General features: G+C 46.9%; 1 protein-coding gene across 1 annotated transcript in view; it reads right to left on the reverse strand.

The window, feature by feature from the left end:
- Nucleotides 1–6,000, reverse strand: part of foxp2 (forkhead box P2) — a 64,396-nt gene that overhangs the window by 52,241 nt on the left and 6,155 nt on the right. The gene's annotated exons all lie outside the window — the stretch shown is intronic.

The following is a 6,000-nucleotide window of genomic DNA, read 5'->3' on the forward strand; positions in this document are numbered from 1 at the left end:
ATGCATTAAGGGTGCTTACGAGCAGGTGACAAGAGAGAAAGATAGTGCGAGAGAGCGAGAGAAAGAGAGTGAGAGAGCCTTTTCACTGCCTTGATGGAACTGGTTCACAGCTATTTACTCATGGCAAGAGGAATTAGAGAAATGGTACTCTGGAAATGTAAAACATTTGTCATCAACACTCTTTGATGTGTTTGCCAGACGTTGAGATGATAAGAATCGGAGAGGCTGGGATGTGGCGTGATATATTTCTCTAGGGTTTGATGGGATTACAGATCTCCCTCCCTCCCACCCCAGCCAACAACACACCCACACACACACACCCACACACACACGCGTACATGCATGCCATCACCACCCGCCGTCTGGCTGTGTGTATTATATATACACACAGCCAGATATATATATATATATATATATATATATATATAAAACATGCTTGCAGCTCTGGCATCACAGGTAAGGCAGCAGCTAGGCTAGCTGCTTCCCGCTAGTTCTTCAAGAGTGGGCAGATGAAAGCCCGAAAAAGTCGTGCAGAAAAGAACATGCTGCACAGCTGCTTCTGCCGTGGCTCTGCTCTACGCGTCCTTTAGGCCCACAAGCATAAAGTGATAGCAAAAAAAAAAAAACACACACACACACACAAAAAACAACACAACAACTTCATAGGTGTATTTCTTTTTGATGAAAGAAAAAGAAGTGGAGGACTACAGAATAGGAGGAGGAGAGGGAAGAAGAAGAGGGGGAGAAAAAAAAACTTAGATGGAGAGTGACACGTCTTCCCAGGGAATCGGGGACGCTTGTTTTATTTTCTGGTGCTTGCCAGTATCCATGACAACAGCTGCCTTGATGGAGCGTGCATATGGCGTGGCTCTGCCAGCTGGTGGGAACAATGTTTGAACTAGTACATTAAGATCCTGAGCAAACAAGGGGAGGGGACGGACGGACGGACGGACGGACGGACGGACGGACGGACGGACGGACGGACGGACGGACAGACAGACAGACAGACAGACAGACAGACAGACAGACAGACAGACAGACAGACAGACAGACAGACAGACAGACAGACAGAGAGAGAGAGAGAGAGAGAGAGAGAGAGAGAGAGAGAGATGGCAGAAGAATACAGTGTGAGGGGGAGAGAGAGAGAGACGGCAGAAGAATAGTGTGAGGGAGAGAGAGAGACGGCAGAAGAATAGTGTGAGGGAGAGAGAGAGAGGCAGCAGAAGAATACAGTGTGAGGGAGAGAGAGAGAGACAGCAGAAGAATACAGTGTGAGGGAGAGAGAGAGAGACGGCAGAAGAATACAGTGTGAGGGAGAGAGAGAGAGAGAGAGAGAGAGAGAGAGAGAGAGAGAGAGACGGCAGAAGAATAGTGTGAGGGAGAGAGAGAGACAGCAGAAGAATAGTGTGAGGGAGAGAGAGAGACGGCAGGAGAATACAGTGTGAGGGAGAGAGAGAGAGACGGCAGAAGAATACAGTGTGAGGGAGAGAGAGAGAGAGAGACGGCAGAAGAATAGTGTGAGGGAGAGAGAGAGAGACGGCAGAAGAATACAGTGTGAGGGAGAGAGAGAGAGAGAGACGGCAGAAGAATAGTGTGAGGGAGAGAGAGAGAGACGGCAGAAGAATACAGTGAGAGGGAGGGAGAGAGAGAGAGAGAGAGAGAGAGAGAGAGAGAGAGAGAGACGGTAGAAGAATAGTGTGTGAGGGAGGGAGAGAGAGAGACGGCAGAAGAATAGTGTGTGAGGGAGGGAGAGAGAGAGACGGCAGAAGAATAGTGTGAGGGAGAGAGAGAGAGAGACGGCAGAAGAATACAGTGTGAGGGAGAGAGAGAGAGAGATGGGAGGAAGAGGGGAGAGTCAGTGGTGAGGGGAAAATGGGACATGGCAGTAAGTAAAATGAAATAAATAAAAATAAAGATTAAAAAAGAGATAGCAGGGAGAGAGAGAGAAAGAGAGAGAGAAAAGAACAAGTGGAGGAGAAGAAAACTTGCCATGTCTTAACCCCCCAGGGGAGAGCAGCCATCTCCCTGATCAATCATGAAAAGACAGAGCGTGGGGGTTTGCTTGGGGGTGGGGGGGCGTCTGTCTGACTGCTGGCTGCTCAGGAGGAGCCAGGCTTTCTGCACTAAAGTAAACAAACACACTGCACTGGCGCTGGGTCTTAACTGCATTGATCTGTCTCTTTGGTAAAAGGAGCCTGGTCGCCATTGGTTTGCATGTGTGTGTGTGCATGCTGTTTGTGTATGGGTGCATGTGCATAGATGTGTGTGTGTGTGCATTTAAAAGTATAAGGCAGGGGCTTTGCTACCAAACACACACACACACACACGGACACTTCTGAGCGACACGTACGAAATGCATGGGCCCAAACATACATGCACACAATGTGTACTCCTGTCTCCAGGCCCACACAACACACACCCACACACACACACACACACACACACACACACAAACTCTAATGTGAGAGCCAAATGTCAAACTCCAGCTCTGGCAGATATTTGAGATCTATGTTTGTGAACTCAAATTGGCAAAAAAATACTCAAAATGGTTGCGGAAAAAAAAAAATCAAACAAGATTTCACTTTGACAGCATTCTACTGAATGCAGAAAGACAAAACAACGTCCTGGGATGCAGGCGCCTGGCCAATCACAGCGTTAATTAAAACACGGCGGCCAATTAATCTAACCATGATTGGTGAATCAAAGTAATTACAAGCCCTATTGAGCCCTGCACACAGCAGTTAGGGGGAGGCTGGTTGACGGGTGCAGCTCAGCAAAGCAGCCTGGGAAAAATGTTTATCTACGCCTGAATCGATGATGACTCACTGTTTTATACCCAAAGTCAAGAGAGCCACTCGATATATCACACAAGGTCAACGGTAAGCAGGAAAGAGGATTTCTTAAAACATCGCCTCCAATATCCATGTCTAGCAAGCATCGGTAGGTGGTGGGGGTGATGTGCATGGTGGGTGGGTGTGTGTGGGATGGGTGGGGGGATGGGTGTGAGAGATGGGGGGCGATTGTCAGCGTTGACAGCTGGAAGTGGAGAGATCAAATCGGTCACACATGAAAGAGGAAGGCTGGTACAACTGCATATAGTGTAGTTTTCCAAACATTATGCAGAACTCATCAACACCAGACACACTACCAGAGTGGTTTGTTACACCTGAAACTGCCATCACCGCTTCTTTGGAAGCAAGGTTAGGAAGTTCCCCCCCCCCCTTTTTTTCTTTTTTCTGGAAAAGTCTGAGATGCAGTAGAACATAAGAAAAAAAGGGGAGAAAAAGGCCCCTGTCTGTTCACTTTGTTTAACCGGGAGTAGTCAGCCATTAGTGCAAAAAGCACCAATTTGCACCACCCTCTTCCCAGGCGGTGTGGACATTGAGCTTTAGTCCCTCTTGCAGCACGCGCACACACACACATACACACACAAAAAGTACTGGATGCCACGGAGAAGTCATCAAAAGTTTGTTGAAGAGCCGGCAGAATGAACAGAAAACAGAGATGGGGATGGGCACACTACCTATTTAACCTGGGTTGCTATGCACAGAAAAATGACATCCCCTATTCATTTATGCACACATTGTATAAACAACACAATGTGACACATTCTTGGGTGTCGGAGAGAGACAGAGAGAGAGAGAGAGAGAGAGAGAGAGAGAGAGAGAGAGAGATACAGAGAGAGAGAGAGGGTGAGAGAGAGAGAGAGAGATAGAGAGAGATGGGGGGACTGCAAAACAGGCCCTGCTACATAAATAACAAGCCACTCAGAGGCATATTTGACGCTGATATCCATCGCTGTGGGTGGAAAAGAGAGAGGGAAAAAAAAAGAAAGACGGAAGAGGGGGAATAACACACGGAGCAACCGAGACCACGACACGGGGATCCTTATGAAAATAAGATTCAGCCCAAATGGATCTGGCGTAATTGGTTTCAGATAGCGGGGTCAGGAGACCGGCAATACAGGCCACCATTATGCGAAACGGACGGGAGAAACAAGAATGTTTACATAGGCATTCCTCCGCGACATTAATAGGCATGCGGAGATCACTGGAGAGGGAGAGAAATGAGGAAACACGTGTCAGTCTTCCATCCACACACACACACACACATCCTCCCTCAACACCCGTATCCACGTCCCTCCTCATCCTTCACCCTCCAAGCCCCAGTGTTTAGATTCCTTACAGAGCATGGTAATAAGCAACACCCATCACAATGCACCTTTGTAAAGAGCATACCGAGATCTTAAACAGGCATGAAATACATTAGTGGCCCCTTATATATATATATATATATATATATATAGCTGTGACATTGTGTTTGGACAGCAAAGATCCCTTCCTGGCTCAAGTTAGGATGGGATTTGTAGTCATTCGGGGATACAGATGATATTGGAAAGGTGGTATAGGTTTGATTGGAAAAGGTTACCTTCAGAAGCTCAGTAAATCTCTGGCCTCTGTTGAATGATTTGATATTTCCAGAAAGCAGCTGAAAAGACATTGTATCATTTATTGATGAATAAATAATTGGTTGGATCTCAATATATAATTTTTTCCTAGGGTGCATTGAACAGATGTGTGTGTGTGTGTGTGTGTGTGTGTGTGTGTGTGTGTGTGTGTGTGTGTGTGTGTGTGTGTGTATGTGTATAGCAAAGGAGTAAAGGGCTGCTGTTCCAACACCAGGCTGCTGGCCAGAACAACTCCAGTCATGCTGACAGCCTTTACAACTCCCACACACTGACAATCCAAAAACACACACAGACACACAAATACCACTTGGCTAATCTATCTCTCTTCCAGGAAACACACACAGACAGACGCAAGAGGAGGGGGTGAAAAAAACAAACACTTAAAAGTAAATCCAGGAAGGGTGAAAAAGAAAAAGTGCAATAGTTTAATGAAAGCCAGGTGGGGGCGTGGTAGGATATGGGGGTGGGAGTAGTCCCGCACCACAGAAAACAGGTCACAAACAGTTTAAGCTGAACAAACAAACATGGCTGATTGGACTGAGGCCGGAGGACGGCTGGTGGGGAGATAGGCGCTGAAACGACACACCAAAATATTTACACCCTATCTCCTTATATAAGTGGATTCAGGGTGGGCGGATGGATGGATACGGCTTTGTAAAGGGCTGGCTGGAGAGGACAGATGGATGAGAAGAGAAGGGGACACGGATAAGATGTCCCGTCCAGTGTCTGAATACAAAAGTGGGCAGTTGAGTACGCACTGGGTGCACAAAAACAAGTAGAAAGTGATCTGGGAACACTGGCTTTGTGGTTGACTTGATACAGTAAATAAACAGCAGCACAAAGCACACAAGTGGTGGCGCAGTGATTACACAGATGCTCCCATCACAAGGAAACAGCTCACACAACTATGTACTACTAACAACTAACAACCACTGACACAACTATTAACAACTATCTGTCCTACAGACAGTTTGTACAGAGGAGTAAAGCGTACTGATAATTCATATAAGAAAGCTTACTCGCACTCATAACTCGGGTTAGAAAGCAAAGCTCTTTATTTTATTAGGGTTTAATAAGCTCCCCGCTTACTTCAGTCGAGCTGAATTTTTCAGGCTCAAGCCTCTACGCTTGGGGTTTGAGAGGCTGGACTTCTCGCTTGCTACTGATCACGTTCACCTTAAGTGACTTGGGCACACAAGTAAAATGATTTCTATCCTTTCATAAAGGTCAGTGCTGGCTGTGACGCACCGGTGCCTCAACAATGGCTGCCAGTTCAGTTCCCTTATCGTCTCAACAAAGCCGACCCAGAGTACAATGCGCCCGGTTTGGGTCGTCTCTGCTTGGCTGAATCCCGAGAATTGAGAAGCACGGCAAGAAAGAAAGACAGGACATCTCTAGATTATATTTGCATACATGGCGACTGAGGGAGCGAAATGCGAGTCAACTTGGGTGGGACAAACAAAAGGTACAAGGCTGGAGCGTAGTCAACAAGGTGGCAGAAAGAAGAAGAGACGAAGGAAGGGAAAGAGAGA

The sequence above is a fragment of the Lampris incognitus genome, chromosome 3, assembly GCF_029633865.1.
Source record: "Lampris incognitus isolate fLamInc1 chromosome 3, fLamInc1.hap2, whole genome shotgun sequence".
Classification (NCBI taxonomy): domain Eukaryota; kingdom Metazoa; phylum Chordata; class Actinopteri; order Lampriformes; family Lampridae; genus Lampris; species Lampris incognitus.